At 40.4% G+C, this 21,112-nt stretch overlaps 1 protein-coding gene across 2 annotated transcripts in view; it reads right to left on the bottom strand.

Moving 5' to 3' along the window:
* STARD3NL (STARD3 N-terminal like) overlaps positions 1-20,623 on the bottom strand; it is a 41,317-nt gene extending 20,694 nt beyond the window's left edge. Inside the window, exons 1-2 of one of the 2 annotated variants that reach the window (XM_070424723.1) lie at positions 20,432-20,623; positions 4,985-5,124 (exon numbers count right to left, since the gene is read on the bottom strand). The gene's annotated coding sequence lies outside the window, so the exon portion shown is untranslated. The remainder of the gene's footprint in view (positions 1-4,984; positions 5,125-20,431) is intronic. The other variant, XM_070424724.1, reaches the window with a different exon arrangement.
* Between the last annotated feature and the right edge of the window lie 489 nt (positions 20,624-21,112).

Genomic DNA, 21,112 nt, shown 5'->3' with positions numbered 1-21,112 from the left:
AAGTGAAAGGAGAAGCAATTCTTGATGTTAACAATTAATACTACAAAATAGATGTATGGAAAAGAATGGCAATAGAGAAGAATGCAAACTTACAGTGGTACAGGATAAAGACAGGATGTTAACCCCAACAAAAAGGTGTGCCCGGTAACCTGGAGAAGGCCAGTTGGTGAGCAAGCCAAGCCAGGTCTCTTGCTGTGCCAAGAAGAAAACCTCTACAATTCTGTCATCACCCACAGACTAGGAAAACTTTAACTGAATAGCTTCCCAGAGAGCATGTAACCAGAAGGTGTAAACTACCTATAAAAATGTGTGCCCTGCCGAAACCGGTTTGGCTCAGTGGGTAGAGCGTCGGCCTGAGGACTGAAGGGTCCCGGGTTCGATTCCGGTCAAGGGCATGTACCTGGGTTGCGGGCACATCCCCAGTGGGGGATGTGCAGGAGGCAGCTGATCGATGTTTCTCTCTCATCGATGTTTCTAACTCTCTATCTCTCTCCCTTCCTCTCTATAAAATAATCAATAAAATATATTTAAAAAAAAAAATGTGTGCCCTAAAAAGGAATTGCTTTCCACCGAAGGTATCTAATAAACCAAAGTTCGTTTTTCCCCATCACCTCTTACTGAATAAGCATGTTTCTGAGCTTCTTCTTTAAAAAGAAATACGCACACTGCAAAACGTTCAGCAACATATAAGTGCCCCACTGGTAATTACAGTAGTTACACACTCCCATAGGGAGATGCCGAACCTCCTTCCCCAAAGCCAGGATGTACTTCTATAGTAAAAGTAAAAGATTTATATGGTTGGACAAGCATGGGAGAAGGCATGTTCTTTTCACAGCAATTGGCAAGAGCACATTAGAATAGCTAGAACATGTAAACACATTTAACATCTCTTTATATACATCATGTTTGCTCACATTCTATTGGTCAAAGTATATTTCAAGGCCAAACCCAAAGGCAATAGAGCGGGGATGTATACTCCACCCAAAGAGAAAGAGTAGGTAAGTGAATATTTGTTGATTAATATTCCAATCTAGCACAGCTATCAATGTTTTAAATCACAGGTTGACAAACTATAGCCACATAGCCTGCAGGTTAAATATGGCCCACTGCCTGTTTTTGAATATCGAGTTTTATTAGAACACCACCAGATCCACTTTATTGCCTATGGATGCTTTCACACTAAGATGGCACAGATAAATTGCTGCAACAGAGACCATATGGTTAGCAAAGCCTAAAATGTTTATTTTATTATCTGCATCTTTTTTTCTAGAAAGAGAGACTACTGTTTTTATCAGCTTCTCAAAGGGGACCAGGGTAAGACTGAGAGTTATTCAGATTAGGCTAATTGACAAATATTAATTTGCATGCTCTTAAACTTGTAATTCATTCTTATTTTCCACAGGTTGCTCTAGTGACACACTACAGTTTAGGTACAGATGGTCTTATCTTATGTTGGCTTATCTGAGGGCCACTTCAACAGTTCTTATAGTATGAACACCTTATTCTCTTTCTTTTATTCCACACTACTAAAACTGGAGAAAAATTCTGCCCCATCTGTACTGGTAGCTTCCTAAATGATGACATCTTTCCCACATGAAAACAAAAATAAAAATTGTATTTATAAGATCATTTATTAAATAGTGTGGACCAAATGGGGCCATGTATTAATCCTGACAAGCTCAGTAAAGGCCTACATGGTGGACTTACAAACTCAGAGATCTAAAGGAATCATATAGGATGGTCTGAAATTAAAACCTTTTAACTAAAAGCACTTTATAGCAGGTAGTCATGTCCTAGGCTAGAATATGCCCCGACAAAAGTCAATCTTTACCTTAATTAAGCCTGTCTATTGTCTTTTTGCATCTATGATATCATTACTTTGGAATGTCAGGGTAACTTCCCTTTTACCAGACCCTCATGGCACAAGCAATGCACCAAAGCAGATACTAAAAATCCTCTTATTGTTATTGAGTTGTTTGTTGACTGTTAACGATACTATACCTTCCCTATGTAAAAGAAGCATGTGTCTACATTTTACTTTTTATCCAATCCCAGGATTCCCACCTAACCCCGCCCCCTGCTATGTTTCCTCCAATCTCCCTAATCTATTACCAATGGATTTCACATAGCCCACTTACGTTTTCTCTTTTGATTGTAATGTATAGAATAAGATGCAAAACTGCCGTTCTCTGGGACATTTTCTTAATCCATTGTCCACAATTTGGCTCAAATAAACTCACAAAAATTATCTGCAGGTTTGAATGCTTCATATGTTGACAAAAGTTTACTGAGACCTTTAACAGACCACAAACTCCTTAATCTTGCCTAATCTAGCACATGGCCTAATTTTATCTACTTCTCCAGTACCACTTCACCACGCTAAAAATCACAAGCAGTTTCCTTAAAAAAAAAAATCACATTCTCTGGAACCTCTGTTTCTATTTTTCTCTCTTCATGGAGTGTTACTCTCCTTACCTCTATGGCTCTTACTCTTCCTATCAGCCTTAATGCAAAGGTCACTTCCTTAGGGAAACTTGTGATTCCTCCAACTCTTCCATACCTGTCAGAGAATAGTGTACGCCAAGCATGTCAAACTCAAAGGCTAACATGGGCCAAATGAACAAGGTTTAAGTTTATGTGGGCTGCAAAAAAACCAAAAGCTTCCATTTTCATAGAAATGTAGGTTTATTTTGATAGAAGACATGCTGAATACAAAGGGCTGAAATAAATGAGTAATCATTAACATAAAATAATAGAACATTTTAATAAAAATTAATATTTTTTCTTGAACATTAACTTACCAGACACTGAATAAGTGCACAAATTAATAAGCAGAAGTTATTAATTAACTAATAATTAACAACCTATTTAATAAACCTATTTTTTTGTTCTATGAAAGCGAAATATTTCCTGTTGCATAGCCCAAACAAGTCAGTACAAGACTAATGATGTGGCAATCAGCTGCTAAAATATTCGCTGCTAGTATTAGTGGAAAGAAATGGTGTGCCTGTACGTAAGGGAAATAAATGCAACATGATTATAGTAATCAGTCATTAGCAAATGTTGTAGTTTGTTATTAATAACTAGTGGCCCAGTGCATGGATTCGTGCACATTGAAAAGAAATTAATTAGAAGAAATATTTTAATATTGCTATTTGCCCTTTCTCTATAATAGAAATATCAACAAAAACAACCAAATTCACAATCGACAATGACAGATTGAAACACACACGTGTGATTGGTGCCAGTGAGAGCTTTATATATATCGCGCATGTGCGAGTCAAGGTTTATTTTTAAATTGCCAGTGTGCACCGTAGGTACCAGCCGGTTGGACGGTCAGACGAACAGATGGTTGGTCACTTAGCCTTTTACATATATAGATTATGTATAACAAGATACTGTAAAAATTAAGTTACGAAATTTTTATTTATTTATTTTTATTTTTTTTACGAAATTTTTATTAAAATATTTCTTACAATCTGTTATATTGGCTGGGCCACAAAAATATTAGTTGTGGACCACATGCGGCCTGCGGGCCACGAGTTTGACACGCTTGGTGTACACAGAACTACATAATAACTCCTCTTACGCTGCATAAGATTATTTTTGGTCTACATTTTCCCTAAAGAAACCAACAGCTCACTTAGGATATTGTGATTCACCTATTATCCAGTTCCTTCATTTTGAGCTTCATATGGGAAGTGGGGGAAATCTAGAGACAAAGGGGTGAGGGGGCATTTAATGTAACAAAATATATAATAATTTATAATATATAAATTTAACAAAAATATGCTAATTCCTAACACTGAAAACTACAAAACATAGTTTAGAGAAATAAAAGATGAAAATAAATGGAGAGATATACTATAGTTATGGATATGAAGAATTCATACTGTTAATATTTCAATTCTCCCCTAACTGATCTACAGACCCAACTCAATCCCACTCATAATCAATCAAGGCTTTTGTAGAATTGACAAGGCATTTCTAAAATGAATATAGAAATGCAAAGAAATGAAAACAGCCAAAACAATCTAGAAAAAGAGCAAAATTGGAACTTACACTAATAACTTTCTATAAAGCTCAGTAATAAAAATAACGTGAAACTAACATAATGATCAACAAATAGATTAATGGAACATAACGGAGAGCCTAGAATTAGGCCATCACTAATATGATCATTAGACTTCTAACAAAGATGTCAAAACAATCTAATAATGAAAAGAAAGTTTGTTTTCAACAAATGACGATGGGTCAACCAGATTAACAAAACTGAAAAACAGAAAAAGAACTTTGAACCCTAACTCACACCATGCAAAAAATAAGATAATGTAGGAAAACAGTTTTACAACCTTTTTGCAGGCAAAGATTTCTTAGAGAAGACACAAAAGCCACATCATCTGAAAAAAATTGTATAGGCTTGTCTTCAGGAGTTCCTGCGAGCCAATGTGAAACAATCTGAACATGAAAATGAATAATTTTTAGAATTTATATTTAGAAAAATTAAAAAGTTCCACAAGTCCACAGTAATACTGTAAAAAGGAGAAATGGAGTAGAAGCTCTTCTTTACAGAAAAAAAAAGTCCAACAGAAAAGATAGAAGAAATAATAAAATTAGAAAAATCAAGTTTGTAACCCCAGTTGAAGTAACTGATTTAGGCAAATATATATATATATATATATATATATATATATATATATATATTAATCCTCGCCTAAGGATATATTTTTATGGATTTTTAGATGGATAAACAGGGAGGAAGAGAAAGAAACATCAATTGATCAGTTGCCTCCCATACGGATCGAACCTGCAACTTTTGGTGAACGGGATGATGCTCCAACCAAATGAGCCACCCGGCCACGGCTAGGCGAAGATTTTTAGTAAATGCTAAAAATTATTAAAAGTTTGTTAGGAAATAGAATAGTCTTTATAGTCTCAAAGTATTATCCCTCAGATTATTTAATTTCATTAAGGGATAACATACCATTGTTACTGGACTACTGGACCAGGACTGGGCCGAGTGGGTCTGCCTCAGGCAGGTGGGTGGTGTGTGGGCTCTTGACTTCTTGTAGGGCAGGTTTCACAACTTGAGTCCAGGTGAGTTTGAGAGTACATTTATTAAAGCTGGGGACAGTGAAAAAAGGAAGGACTTAGGTTAGAAGAAGCAACAGGAGAGAGCCTAGGTGGTGCTCTGCTTTGACTCCCTGGAAACATTATAGGAAAGAAGTGAGCCAGGCAGGGCTGTTAGCTCACTGGAAAGTTGGAGACAGGATGAGGGGTAAGTCTGAGACTGGCTGCCACTGCCTGCTGCTCCCTGGGTTACAAGCCTTGTGGAGGCTCTCAGAGTTTAGGAGGAAGTAAAAAGTTCATGCTCCAGAAGGGGCGTGGGCGTGCTCTAGAGCAGTGATGGCGAACCTTTTGAGCTCGGCGTGTCAGCATTTTGAAAAACCCTAACTTAACTCTGGTGCCGTGTCACATATAGAAATTTTTTTATATTTTCAATCATAGTAAAACAAAGACTTATATTTTTGATATTCATTTTATATATTTAAATGCGATTTAACAACCAAAAAAATGAGTTTGCGTGTCACCTGTGACACGCGTGTCATAGGTTCGCCATCACTGCTCTAGAGCAAGCCTGCCCTGGGTCTTTGTCTTGAGGGTTTTTATCTTCCTTCTGTGAGGGAGAATCTTACTGGAGGATTTCAGTAGAATATTCATCAGCTTTCCAGATACTTTCTAATATGTTGATGCATCAAAGTGAGCATATAGGGGAGTTTGGGATTATCCTTTGGTCTGCTTTACTGTTTTACTTTTACCTTGGGTCTAATAGGGTTTTGTTATTTGTTCACCTGGCTTCCTCTGTCCTTGGGTCTAGCTAGCACTGATGGCATTAACTGGGTCTCTGTCCTCTATCTCCTCAACCACGGTGATTTTAAGCTATGCATTCTCTGGTTAGGGAGGAGAGGTATAAACCATTTGCTCTCACGTGTCCTTGGTTAGGGCAGATAAGTTCTTGCAAATTACTAGCTTGCTGTAGGTTGTTCAAATCCTATCTAATAATAGATAAACATGGTAATTGACTGTACCTTCGCTACGCTTCCCATTGGCTAATTGGCGTGATATGCAAATTAACTGCCAACAAAGATGGTGGCTAATTTGCATACTGCAGGCAGGGCAGGCCAACACGAGCCGCCATCCGGGCCCCTGTGTGCTGCCTAAGCCCCACCCCCAGCCGGGACCCCAGTGTGCGGCCCTGGGCGGTGGGGCTTGGTGGCAAGATTGGCCCAAGGAAGTCCTATTCTTGCAGGAATATTCCTGCAACGGGCTTCTAGTTGTTTAATATTCTTGTTTCAGTTTCCCCATTCCCATGCCCAGGAATTTCCTAGCTTCTTACTATCCTGCCTCACCTTCACTGTAGAACGATATGGCAGTCACCACTTACACCAAGTAATCAAACAGTATCACCAATATTGAAACAAGCTGACATTACGTGCCTTCTGATGTAACACAGTAAGAAGTACAAGATATCAATTATCAATTATGATATACCCTTACCAACAATGTTTAATCTGAATTTAGTCATAAAGAAACAAGCAGACAGACACAATACATGGGACATTCTACAAGACAGCTATGGTGGACTCTTCAGAGAAATCAATGTGATAAAACGCAAAGCAAAAACAAAAAGAAGGAAAAGTGGTATGGATACTCTTCAAATTTAAATAAGCATTAAGAGACATGAACATCAACTGCAAGGCACAAGCCAAAACTGAATCCTGAATAAAAAACTTAAAAAAAAAGAAAAGCTACTGAAGACAATTGGGGAGTTGGTTATGGTTTGCAATCCTGGTTATGTAGGAGAATGCCTTTATTCTTTGGAGATGAATGCTGGAGTACTGAGCAGTAAGTGGCATGATATACAGAACTTAAATTAAGAATAGTTCAGAAAAACCTAAGAACATAAGGATGATATATATATATATATATATATATATTTACAAAATAAATATATTTAGACATAATGTGTATATAGTATTGATACTGAAGAAAAGAAAATGGAATGAGAATTGCTAAGAGAATAACTTTTCATATTGGAACTAATCAATCCTGTAACCTAGCAAGCAATCCTTCATTTTAATTACATTCTGTGGTTTTGCCTTTATAAATCCTTTCTTTGTTCTATTCAGAGAGCATTTTGGGTTACTAACTGAATTTGCATCTCCAGCAATCCTTTTGCTCATATAAATGCCTTTTGTTCTTTCTTACAGCCTGAACCTCTTCTTTGGTTAACAGTATATATAAGTATATGCAGTACGTAGAGATATGGAAGAGAGTAAAAAGTTTTCATTACAAAAAAATCATTAACTTTGCTATCAGTATGAGCTCATAAAAGCACAGAGCAAGGAACCAGAATTATCCTAGACAATCTCTTATATAATTCTACAAATAGAATGGACATGGATTTTTGTACACATCTTTGTATAATAACTCTTCTGTATACAGCAGTTTGAGAGGCCATGACAGATTAAAAGGAAAACCTATACTTATTAGATTTTCGGGTATCCAAATCATTCTGCCTTTGATATAACTATTAAATCACCTAGACATAAGAATTTGATTACAGAAGTTAAAGACTTCTAATTTGTGACTGCAGGTAGGAGTCACTCTGTCTGAATCTTGAGCCAATGTCAAGTACCTATGAAATTCTTTTTGTTGTTATAAGGCTTAAGTGAAACAGTGGAGTGTACGTTATGCAATGGTCTGGGATCTAGTTTGCTCAGTTCTTTAGTGAAAAGTGCATAAGATATCACTTTACTCTAAGTGTTTAAAAGCCAAATTTGTCCATCATTGGTTCCATACATTAGTACTCATATACTTCCCAGACACTTAGGGAAACCGATTTTTTTATAAAGCATCACCCATCACAGTTCAGGCACATACCATCTGCTCTCATATTCATGCAGATGACTTACTACACTGGTACCTACATTTCAACAGCATTTCCTTCTGTTCTTTCTCTTACTTTTCTTTAAGAATTTAGAAGTCCAACTACATAGTAATATCTCGATATATTATTTCAATGGTTTTATTCCAAACATCAATTTTCTAGATCTCATACTTTCTAGTGTTGTTTACATTTGTTTGAGACATAATGAAAGTCTTTTTCCATCTCAATAAATTTGCTTACTCTTCACTGCATTCTGCCCTCTTCCTCCCACATATTAAAGGCACACTACTAAAGTTTATGTCATTCTTGCAGTCTTATCTCATCCACTAATTTCTGTTAATATCAGCAAAAGTAATGCCCATAAACAGAATTTAACCTTTTGACAATCTGCTTCAAGATTCATATTTATTTAGAAATTATTTTTTAAATTTTATTTTATTGTTTAAAGTATTACAAATAGTAGTACACATGTCTCCTTTTTTTCCCCATTGACCTTCCCCCAGCCTCCCCTATACTTAGAAATTATTATCAATGACTTGGAAAAATTAAAGCAGAAAAAAATATGTATGGTGTTTGTAAGTCATTGCGCTAACAGACAATAATTTATCTTCCAAGGCCAAACTTTTTTAAAAATACATTTTTATTGATTTCAGGGAGGAAGGGAGAGGGAGAGAGACAGAAACATCAATGGTGAGAATCATTGATCGGCTGCCTCCTGCATGCCCCCCCCCCCCCCCCCCCACACACACACACACACTAGGGATCAAGCCCGCAATACAAGCATGTCCAGGAATCGAACTATTACCTCCTGGTTCATAGGTTGACGCTCAACCACTGAACCACACCAGCCAGGCCCAAACTTGTTCTTATAGCAACTTAATTTCTAAGTGATCTATCTCTATAGCAATATTAAAAATGTTACTGAACTTTTATTTGATATATAAATTAAGATTTAAAGATGGTTGAGTAAATGCACACCAATGTTTTCATAGTTTTTGAGGCAAGCTAAAACATATATTGAGAAACTGAATCTGGATGTGTACTACAAAATTTAAGAATTACACGTGATAATTTTTGAAAATTCAAAGTTTGCCAAGAGTATACTACATCTACTTTATTTACTCCACAAATATGTTCTGAGCACCAAAAATGTTTCAGATCTTCCTCTGAACAGTGGGGATGTAGCAATCAACAAAATTGAAAACATGTCCTACCCTCACAGAACTTACCTCCCTGGAACAGAGGATAAAGAAAGGCGCATTGTAATTTTAAAATGAGTGGTCAGGATGAGCTCAATGAGACGGTGCTGCAAAGACTAGTGGGAGGTAAGAGAGAAATTCCATGTAAATACCAGGAGAAAGAACAGTGCAGGTAGAGGGAACAGTAAGGGCAAAGCTCTGAGGAGGTAGAATTGGCCATGTAGGACAAGCATGTCAAACTCAAAGGCTAACACAGCCAATAAACAAGGTTTAAGTTTATGTGGGCTGCCAGGGTCCAGCCCCAGCGGTCCAGGGTTTCCCAAAGGTGTGGACGGGGTCGGCGAAGAATGAAGGACACGGAGTCAGCATTCAGATGATCAGTATAGTCAGGTTCTTTTTTATTGCCCTGTTACAACTGTATTTATACTATGTAATTCTATAAGCATGCGTCTACAGTTACATCATGGTATGTTTTGGGTCCTCCTTTGACCTTTTACAGTTTCTTGTTTTATGTTTATGGTTTCTTACCTGACCTCTGCTAAAAATCTTATTTCTATTTAGCTCTGCTAATTTTAATCTTATCTATTGCCTATGTTTCTACATTCTATTCTAAAGGTTAGTCTCTGTGTTTCATTATAAGGGCTAGTTTGTTATTTGTATTCTAAGGTCACTATTCTATTGCTCTACTGTTAAGCTATAAGGAAAAAACTGAAGGAGGTTTTCCTATTCTATGGCCTAAGTAAAGCGTGTAGCTTAAGCGTGATTGTTCTTAGCTATGGTGATTAACTACCTGCCTGGCACTTAGTTTAAGTCTTTCTGCTTGCATAGCTCACATAAGATTTTTAGATAAGGAGCCTGCCTGCATTGTTTGGAGCGGTATTTCTTTAACTGTTTGACAGTTGTCCTTTTAGCCTTTCTGGTGGTCTTCCTTGGGACTGCCCTGTGTCGGCAGGTTTTTAAGGGGATAGGCTTTGGTACTTTCTCTGGTGGGTAGACCCCTGGGGGTGTGGGCCTAGCAAGTCCTAAATTTATTGCTAACAGTCTTAGTCTAAGTTCCTCATAAGTGATACACTGCATTTCTGTAACACTAGGGGGTTTTACTGATTTATTCCCTTCCCTAGGCCCGTTAACCCCTAACTCTAGGGAAACATTCCCAGCTGGGGAAACAACCTTTCCCAGGGAGGTGGCCCTGGTAAGAACACATAGCGCTAAGAAGGGGAGCAAACATATTAAGAACAGTATGCCATATGCACCAGGTCCCTTGGAATATATGCTGTGCAGATGTTTCTTCCCTGCAGCGACTGTTTCAAGCAGCAAGGATGGAATGGCTTCCGGCAGTGGGCCGAAAAAAAACAAAAGCTTCAATTTTCATAGAAATATAGGTTTGTTTTGATAGAGACATGCTGAATACAAAGGGCTGAATAAATGAGTAATCGTTAACATAAAATAATAGAACATTTTAATAAATGTTGATGTAGGAGTTTAACCAGGTCATCAGCTTTCAGCACTGCTGGAGATGACAATGGAAGAGTAGCAGTAGATGATAACAGAGAAGGTAACAACAGGCAGGGGACATTATGCTCCATGTTAAAGACTCTGAATGAGATAGGAAGCCTTTGGAAGGTTTTCAGTATAAGAGAAACATGATCCAGCTAAAACGTTAAGAGGCTCTCCAGCTGAGAACCATAGAAGTGGCAAGACCAGTTAGTGGACTATGGCAATAATTCAAGAAGAGAGATGACATATTGACTTAGTAGACTTGGGTGGTGGTAGTGCAGGTGGTGAGACTGACTGGCTCTAAATACAGAGCCAGAAGCATTTTGTGATGGGATGGATAAGGGGGATGGGATAAAGGAAGGACTGAGGGAAAACCGCTAGGTCTGTAGTCTGAGGAAATGGAAAGACAGAGTTATGTACTGAAATGAAGAAGACAGAGATGGGCAGCTTTGAAGAAGAATATCAGTTTGGTTTGGACATATGAAGTATGTGATGCTTTTTAATATTCAAGTGGGAACAAAGTAAGTGGTTGGACATAAGTCAGGAGTTCAGTGGAGAGGTGTGAGCTAGAGGTAGAAATTTGGGAGCAGGTAGATGGAACTTAAAGCCTTGAGCTATTAATTGTTGTAGTAAGTGCTAATTGCTTGTAGTAAGCGCAAGCAATTTTCAAACGCTCTCTATTCTCAGGACAGAACTGGCAATCTTACTGATTTAGATCTGAAAATCATTAATACCTCAAGGCAGTGAGCTCCCTGCTCTCCCAGGAAGAGAAGGTGGCTAAACGTGTACACTTCTTTTAGTAACTACTTTCTTCATCTTAAAGACTAGAATTAAAAATGTGTTTACCACACATTCTTCACAGCCTCCCTAGCCCTACCTTCTCTATACAGACAAAACGGAAGATACATTCCAAGGAGCCCACCAATAAGTAGATAGCAAGGCTGCCAAGGTGGCTATTCAGAGTCAAACAACACAAGACTTCTTTCAACAACACAAGACTTCTTCTCTACAGATGAGGGATCCTGAAAGTGTCACTCTCATTGACAGAGCAATCTTCTCCTCACTGCTCCTGTGGTGGCCCTATAGCTGGTAGAAGTAGCACACTGATGACAATGCTAGGGTAGACACAACATTGACTGCCCCTGGAGTTTTCCAAGGCCAACTTCCTATTTCAGAAACTAGAGCAAGTCAATAAAAGGGAATGCCATTCACACGCTTGCCCAGGAATATCTAACCAACAGGCAGAAGTTACATATATTGTACTTTGATATACAAGGATGATACAAAGTTTATATTAAAAAAATACTAATGTCTACTATGAAGGAAGGGTTGAGGTCCAAAGCTTGGTGCATGTGACAGATAAGGAAATCCCAAAATCTTAATGTCGAGATTTAAAAAATATCAGTAGTCAGTACCGTAGTCTTCTTTCATCAGACTTCATCATGCAAGAAACCAGACCCTCAAGATATCAGCATCAGATGACTTTTTCAACCTAGCTCATGATGCAGAAAACAGAATCACATAAACATAGACTCAATGCAACTATAGGCTAATATATCCAGAAAACAGATCATGAATTATAGCCTAATAATGAGAAAGGGTTCAGATATCACAAAAGTAGTAGTAGGGCTGAAACTGGACAACCAATGAGTACAGGCTGGCTGTCACTACTTGAGCCAATTAAGCAGAAACAGGGCTGAATCATACATGAGCGTATGTTCCATTAATGCTGGCGCTATGGGAGAGCCTCAGGTCATCCATGAAAATCTGCCTGGCACCCCCTCATAAGCCAGCTGCTTACATTGGGTAAGACAAAGATTACACAAGGAAGTAGGCAAAAGGAATAAGAATGGGTATAACGGTTACAGGTTACAGGCAACACAGGGCAGGGACTCCACTGTTTGGGAAAGAAGGTTATTAATCTTTCCATAATAGACTGCATTCCAAGGTTGACTCCCAGGTCCAAGGTTGACTCCCAGGTCCCAGGGGCATAAAACTCCCAGCCAGGTTAGAATGTGCTTTCGTTAATCAGAACAAAGCAATCACAGTTAATAGAGTATGATTAATATTTCTTATATAACCAATCCCCAATATTTTATTTCTGCCCCTAACAGGGCCCTTTTTCAGATCACAGGTTCTCAATGAAGATTTGAAACTAACTCCACTCTCAAGAAATTTGCCCTCAAATTATTTAACAAGAGGTAAGCACTTAGAAAACCAAAAAGGAAGACAGTAAGGCCAGCAGGAGTTCCTCTGCTACTGAAATGTAGGCAGAGAGCCTGGTCAGTCAGAGAGTTAAACCCAGACTCAGCTGTCTAAAGGCTGTGGACAAAAGGGGCCACATGCTAACCCCTTTTTGTTCAAAGTGCGACGGATGGCCAGCTTTAATTCTCACTCTTTTGACATAAACACTAGTCTAGAAGCCCCACCCCAACCATCCTCGTTTCCTGAGCCTTCAAAGAAGGAAGCGTTCCCCCTCCACACAGAATCAAATGAACGTACACTTCTCTATAATCTCACACTGCTACAAAGTCTACACAGAAAAAAACTGCAAACTGATAGCCTGGAGTCAAAGGTTATCCATGTACAGGTCACAGATTGTCTGTCTGTTGGCTTGAATTATGTGTGTGTGTGTGTGTGTGTGTGTGTGTGTGTGTGTGTGTGTATTGATTTCAGAGAGGAAGGGAGAGGGAGAGAAACATCAATGATGAGAATCATAGATTAGCTGCCTTCTGCATGCCCCCGACTGGGGATGGAACTGCAGCTTAGGCATGTGCCCAGGAAATCGAACTGTGACCTCCTGGTTGATAGGTCAAAGCTCAACCACTGAGCAACACTGGCCGGGCTTAAATTTTGTTTTTTAAACATCTAATTATTTGCCAATATTAAAAGATGAGAGTTTTTCACACAAAGAAAATCCAGATTTCCAGAAACAGGTAATTCTGGCAATACTCTCCAGTTTGTCAATTTGCCACCTAACCATCTCATTTATTTCCAGTCCTGCCTGGTCCCTGTTGGTATTTGTTTTGTTTCCTGTGTGGATAAAAAAGGGGCCACATGCTAACCTGACTAACTCAGGGAAGGCCTGCATGGAGGCCTTACAAACTCAAGAAACCTAAAGTAACCACAAAGGATGGTCTGAAATTAAAACCTTTAGTTAAAAAGCAGCTTATTTTGCCCTAGCTGGTTTGGCTCAGTGGATAGAGCGTTAGCTTGTGGACTGAAGGGTCCCAGGTTCGATTCCAATCAAGGGCACATGCCCGGGTTGCGGGCTTGATCCCCAGTAGGGGGCATGCAGGAGGCAGCCGATCAATGATTCTCTCTCATCACTGATGTTTCTATCTTTCTATCCCTCTCCCTTCCTCTCTGAAATCAATAAAAATATATTAAAAAAATAAAAAGCAGCTTATAGTGGGTAGATATGTCCTAGACCAGTATCTTCCCTGATAAAGATCAACTTTGATCTTTATTGAGCCTACCATCTTTTTGCATCTAGATAACATACCTGTGGAATATCAGGATAACTTGTAACTTCCCTTTTTTCTGGACCCCTCAGGGCACAAGTAATACCAGCAAGGAAACAGCAAATTCCCTCATTGTTGTTATCCTGTCAATTGTCAACTCCTCCTTTGATGTATATAACAAGGGGAAAACCGCCATTCTCCAGAGCATTATCCCAATACGCTGAGATTCTGCTTCCTGACAATTGTTAACAGTTTGGCTCAAATAAACTCACAAAAATTCTTTATAGGTTTGGATGCTTCTTATGTTAACACCTGTTTACATACACGGGTCTTCAGATCCCTACTAGTTGGTGCCCAGTCTGAGCTGGTTGCATTTAGACCAGGGTTCCAAAAGAAACAATGCCTAGTTTCACATCTGGTACTATTGTTTACTAATTGTGTAACCTTACAAATTACTTAACTTCTCTATGCCTCAGCTTCTCCTTTTAGTAAATGAGAACAATAGTAATACACCTTATCTCAAAGATTGTTAGGAGGAATCTATAATAATAAAAGCGTAATATGATAATTAGACTGGGCAGCTGAACGAATTTCTGGACATCATTCTGGACGTCCTTCCAGAGGAAGCCGCAGTGGCAGGGGCCAAGGTAGAGTGGTTAGGAGCGATCAGGCAGGCAGGCAAGCAGATAGGGGCAATCAGGCAGGCAGGTAGAGGGGTTATGGGTGATCAGGCAGGCAGACAGAGGGGTTAGGGGCAATCAGGCAGGCAGGCAGAGTGTTAGGGGCGATGAGGCAGGCAGGCAGAGGGGTTAGGAGACAGCGGTCCTGGATTGCAAGAGGGATGTCCGACTGCCAGTTTAGTCGAACATCCCCCAAGGGGTCCCAGATTGCGAGAGGGTGCAGGCCAGGCTGAGGGGGACTCCGCCCCGCCCCCCCCGCACCTGCCTGCCGTGCACGAATTTCATGCACCAGGTCTCTAGTAAGTTTATATAAAGCAGTGGTTCTCAAGGTGTCAGAGGCTGGGGAGGCATTTCCCATTGTCACAATTTGGGGAGGTGCCCCTGCCATCTAGTGGGTAGAGCTCAGGGACTCTGTTAAATATCCTACAATGCACAGGACAGCCCCACAACAAAGAAGTATCCAAAATGTCAATAGCGCCGAGGATGAGAAATCCGGGCAAAGCACTTAGAAGAGCACCTGGCACAGAAGTCGCCCTCTCTCTGTGTTGATTATCAATAATGACAAAAGCAAATCCTGGCTGGTGTTCCCACCTCAGCTGATGAAACATCTAATAGCTCGAGAGCTGCTTGTGTTACCTTTGATGAATTTTACTACCATACAAATAGGGAAATGTACTTAAAATTCTCTGGTTCCACATCATTAATCCAACAGGCAAGTGATTAATTAAAAAAATAATTATGAGAATACATTTTCTTGAAACAAAAAAGCAGATAAGAATATACTTTGGCAAACAATAACGCACAATATATGAAAAGTATAATGTTCTAGAAAATACAGGACACAGAAACTTGTGATTACCACAACGTATAAGGCACTAAGCCAAATTCTTCAAACTCCAAGTTTAATGGGTTGAGGATGCCCACCAGTCCCAATATATTTTTTTGTAAAACTAATGAGAGGGGAAGTGGAAGAGAAGCCTTTGAACTATATAGGGGTCTACCAAACCTGACGCTACCCCCATGCCTGCCCAGGAAGATCCTTGGTTAGAGGTCCTGCTTTGATCTTGAGTCACCACCAAGAGGTTATCTTCCAGATCCAGGTCAACTCACAAGAAAAGCAAGCAAAACAGTCCGGAAACGACTGAGCTGTGCTGACAAACTTGTGAGAGGCTTTCAGGAGTTCTGATGTACGACATCGGAGCCAACAGATGGCCTGCACAAGCTCCTGCTGCTGTGAACCAGGGGTCCTGACCAGGCTTCTTAGCCCAACACTGCAGGGGTCTCCGGCTAGTCTCTCTGTGCCTGCGTTTTCCTATCTTTAATATTAAAAAGCGGAATCGGCCCTGCCTGGCTTGGCTCAGTGGATAGAGCGTCAGCCTGCGGATTGAAGGGTCCCAGGTTCGATTCCGGCCAAGGGCACATGCCTGGGTTGCAGGCTTGATCCCCAGAGGGGGGCGTGCAGGAGGCAGCCAATCAATGATTCTCTCTCATCATTGATGTTTCTATCTCCCTCTCCTCCCTTCCTCTCTGAAATCTACAAAGAAATATATTTTTGCCAAAACCAGTTTGGCTCAGTGGATAGAGCGTCGGTCTGTGGACTGAAAGGTCCCAGGTTCGATTCCGGTCAAGGGCATGTACCTGGGTTGCAGGCACATCCCCAGTAGGAGATGTGCAGGAGGCAGCTGATTGATGTTTCTCTCTCATCGGTGTTTCTGACTATCTCTCTCCCTTCCTCTCTGTAAAAAATCAATAAAATATATTTTAAAAATATATATATAATTTTTTTTAAAAAAAGCAGAATCGCTGTTATTTTTTTCTGACACTATAAACACACACAACATTGATTTTTATTTTCAACAATCTCTCTTCAACATTTACAACCCAAAGATTTGAGTTCCTCCCAAGGGAACCCTTGTTAACTATAGAAGTCAGAGCCTTAACTGAAACAGGAAAGAGTCTGTATGATTCAGAGCCAAGAAAAGCATCTCAGTGCTTCTCTCAAAGATGAGGAATAAACGCAGGAATAAAACTAAAGGGTTCTACAATCTACAAAAAACTTTTCATGTATAACATGAATTAAGTCTCTTTTAAGTTCAAGCTAACATCTATTTGAGCACCCATGAATAAAACAGTGCATTACCAAAGGTATCAAGATTGCTAACCTGTGCAGAGAAAATCTCCCAAAAGTGCTGTGAAAAGGAAGGCTTCCATTAAGAAGACACGGGAAATATCTCATTGAGAGCGTAGCATAGATGGATGCAGATGGACAGGGAGAACTTTGGCTGGATTTGTCCATCTAGAAGGCATTCCAGGCTGCGAGCAGAGTACAAACAATGGCACTGAAGTTGGAGGAAAGGCCAGGAGTGCATTTTGGGGTACAGGGCTCCTAGTGGAAGAAGGGCACTATGATTTGAGGCCAAATGATCATCATGATCATCAGAATGGGATTCAGTTGCATGAACGATCTTACAGGACAGAGATACCTGGACAAAATATCCAGTAGATGGCTTAAAGATCAAAAGCTCTCTTTTGCCTAAATTTAAATTTCTTCCAACATTTAAGAAAGAGGGTGCTAATCCATTAACATTATTCTAATTGATTAATGAAAAAGCTTCCCATACTTGTAAGCATAAGGTTAAAGCTGGAAAACAGTAACAACTTTAAAGTCCCTTTTAAAGATTTGTGAAATAAAAATTAAAGTTATTTGAAATGACTTTCTACTAACAGAAACCAAAGACTCACCTAGAAAGCTTATACTTGTTTAATGCTTAGAAAAGGGAAGGAAAATAAAACAAAGGATTTTTTTTAGCCCCCAAAGCAGCACTTTTTAATCTTTTAAAAATGGCCTTGTATAAGTTTATGGACATTGGAATGCTATGTTTTTATATATACAGAAACCCCCTGTGATGAAATTTTCAAAAAGCATTAGGCTGAAAATCGGCAGGGGGAGAATTTGGCATCAGTTATGTCTTGAAAATCACTAAACATCTATACATCTCCACAGCCCAGCTTTCAACTGAGAGTACTGAATCATGATCTCTAAATGCCATTTTATAAAATATAATGTGAAATAATAGAGATTTGTAGCAGCTGTTATATACTCAGGAAAGCAGCAAAGTAACATGGATTCGGCTTTGGGGACGGGTTAATTGGGGTGTTCAAATCTAGATTCCCTCAGTATTAGCTAGGTTTAGGTTTCCTTTTCCATAAAGAAGGGATAATATTTACCTTCCCAATATGTTGGAAGCATTAAAATGTATGTAACATGCCTGGAACACGGTAGGCACTAAATGAAGGCAGACATTAAGTCTCTAATCAATAGAAAATGGTTATCAATTTCATCAACGCAGTTTCCAAGAACTCCGCTTGAAGAAGAGCAGGGATTAACTTCCAGTCCTTTCCAAAGAGTGAGAACATAAAGATGATACTAGAGAGGAATCATGGTTGGCAATAGGAAGGATAGAACCAGGAAGTTCAAGACAAGCAGAGGCTCAGAGTCCTGCACATAGTACCAATGAACAGGGAAGAAACATCTTGGGACAGAGTGCTTGAGGGAAGAAGACATTTTTTCTTTAAGAAAGAGGACCTCGGGTGAAAAAAAAGATATAATGGATTATTGCAATGACTTCATAACCAAAATAAAGCAGAGAGATGGTCAGAGTCTACTACCATCACTAAAGAAAACAAAGAGGGCTTGGCAATACACAAATCCTATTTCCTTTGTCCGTTTGATGACCCGGCTCCTGCCCATCTCTTGAGTGTCATCTCCTACCGCTGTCCTTCCCTTCACTCTTCCCCAGGTTCACTCCACTCCAGTCACATGGCTTCTCTTCTATCTCTGGAACTTGCCTAGCACATTTTTCCTTTAGCTCTTCTGCACCTCTGCCTGGAAACTTCCAGCAGAACTTGCCATGGCTGACTCATTCTAAAATGCAGGTCTCACTCAAACTGTCACTTCTTCAAGAAAGTCTTCACTGACCACCATACCTAAATTTCCCCCCATATCCCAATCACACTCTAGTCTCTTACCCTGTAATATTTTTTTTCTGGCATTTATCATTATCTAAAATTGACATTTAAAATATATATATATATATATATATATATATATATATATATATATATTCTTATTGATTTCAAAGAGGAAGGGAGAGGGCAAGATAGAAACATCAATGATGAGAGAGAGAATCATTGATTGGTGCCTCCTGCGTGCCCCCCCTGGGGACTGACCCAGCAACCCAGGTATGTGGCCTGACCGGGAATCGAACCGTGACCTCCTGGTTCAGAGGTGCACGCTCAACCACTGAGCCACGCAGGCCGGGCTCAAGTTGTCATTTTTGTTTACATGTTTATTGCATCTCCACCAAAAGCTAAGATCTTTGAAGGCAAAAACCTTACATACATTTTTCAGCACTCAGTCGCCAACACCTAAAACAAAGTGTGGCATAGATGATACACTCATCAGATAAACTTGTCCAAAGAATAAATTCAGATGATATTACCATCCTTTTGTGGACACAAGTTAGAAAAAGTCCCCGGAAATGGCTTTAGTTTCATTTCTTTAATGCAGTTTTACGCAATAATGCAGTCTTAAAAGATCAATGTTTGAGACAGCAAGATTTAAAGAGAATAAATCCTTCAAGATCGTAAAAAATATGTATGCATGCATATAGTTACTGTACGTGACATATGTTTTTACTTTATGAATAAAGCGACAGTACCATAAGTTTTGTGAGATCCTGCTTCTAGAAGGAGAGGGTATCTGAGTAGATGGTTAATATAGAAATTATCATTCAGAACCCTTCTCAACAGAGTTCAGAGATAAACAAACCGAGTTAATTCCAGTATATCTGAGCGGTGAGACCTGTTACTTTACCTTGCTAAACTTAACCAAGTGATGAATTCAGTGATTCCATGTGAAATAAAGACAAATGACCTGATGAAAAATTGACACATTAAGGGAATGGTAAGACAAGTTCACGTTTGCCCATGTTTGAACTAAAAGAGGAAAGAAAAAAAAACACACACACACAAAAAAAAAAAAACACAAAACCCTTGCTAATCCTAAACGAAAGTAAGCATGCTAATGAGATTTTGAAATATGGCCAGGTGCCCATGAGTGGGCAAAGCAGTGAATTAAACCACAGCCAACTCATCCATGACTTGTGCTTTCATTTCTAAGTTTTGTTTTGAACACAGCTTTTTTTCCTTAAGAATATCAGATGCCGGTTACACTTGCCTGTATAACCCGGGCATCACCCCGTCACCATTCTGGGTCGCTCTGGAGGGCCCACAGCGCCCACATGAGGCTGGACCCCACCGGAGACGCCCCCGGGTCTGCAGGGTGAAGGAACGGAGACCTCGCTCCTGCAATCAGCCCCTGAATCCCCGCCCAGGCCCCAGATGAAAACGGGCTCACACGCTGCAACTTCACTTTCGCGGATCCTTTATAAACAGAGCCTGCTTGGCCCATCCTCCTCCGCCTCCGCCTCCTCCTCTCCGGAGGGCGCAGCAAATAGAGCTGTATGCTCGGGCTGCGGCCTCCCTCGGCGGGTCTCCTGTGAGCCCCGGGAGGTCATCTGACCCCGGCTGACTCAGTGTTCCAATCTGTCAAATAGGATGACGAGAAACCCAGCCTACCTCATGGGGTGGTTCCGGGCCTGCTGCCCCGGCTGGCCCGGGGACCACAACTCCGTGGTCTCGCCCGTGGGGGGCCCTCGCGAGCAGAGGGGCGGGCTCTGCAGGGCGGGACCCTGGATCGAGCCCCGCAGGCGAGGCGCAACCCACCGCCGGCCGCCAGCTGCCCCCGAACCTGCACAATTACCCGGCTCCTGACGTCAGCACGCTGACGTAGACGCACGGAGTCCGCAAGTCGCCCTAGGGACCAAAGACCCGGCTGGGGCCCGAGTGTCGTAGTGGACTCACTGATTGGCCAGTATGTATGTCAATCATCAGTCTGCCCAATAAGTGAGGCGGAAAGGCGAAAGAGGGCGGGCTTATCTGCCCCCAGGAGAGGGTGGGAATTTGGAACTCCGGCGTTGGAGAGCCAGCGCTGGTTGCACTTGACCCAATCCGGTGCCTCTCGGTTTTACTAAGAGGCCGCTTCCCCATCGTCACCAATTTTGCTCCTTCCGCCTCGAAAATAATATTGGGACTAGATTTCAGGACCTGTGGGCGAGGCGCACTAAGCTCTCCAGGAATGAAAAAGTGGGACATTTCTTTTTTTGTTGTTCTAGCTTCACCTCCGTTTTGAATCCTAAACCTATTATTTAGGAGACCTGTCTCTGATCTCCTATCACATAGCTGACACCAAGATCTTCA

Source organism: Myotis yumanensis, unplaced genomic scaffold, assembly GCF_028538775.1.
Source record: "Myotis yumanensis isolate MYYU_CA2020_CCGP unplaced genomic scaffold, mMyoYum1.0.hap1 SCAF_9, whole genome shotgun sequence".
Classification (NCBI taxonomy): Eukaryota; Metazoa; Chordata; class Mammalia; order Chiroptera; family Vespertilionidae; genus Myotis; species Myotis yumanensis.
The sequence above is the reverse complement of the archived record's forward strand: the minus strand, read 5'-3'. Positions and strand labels throughout refer to the sequence as shown.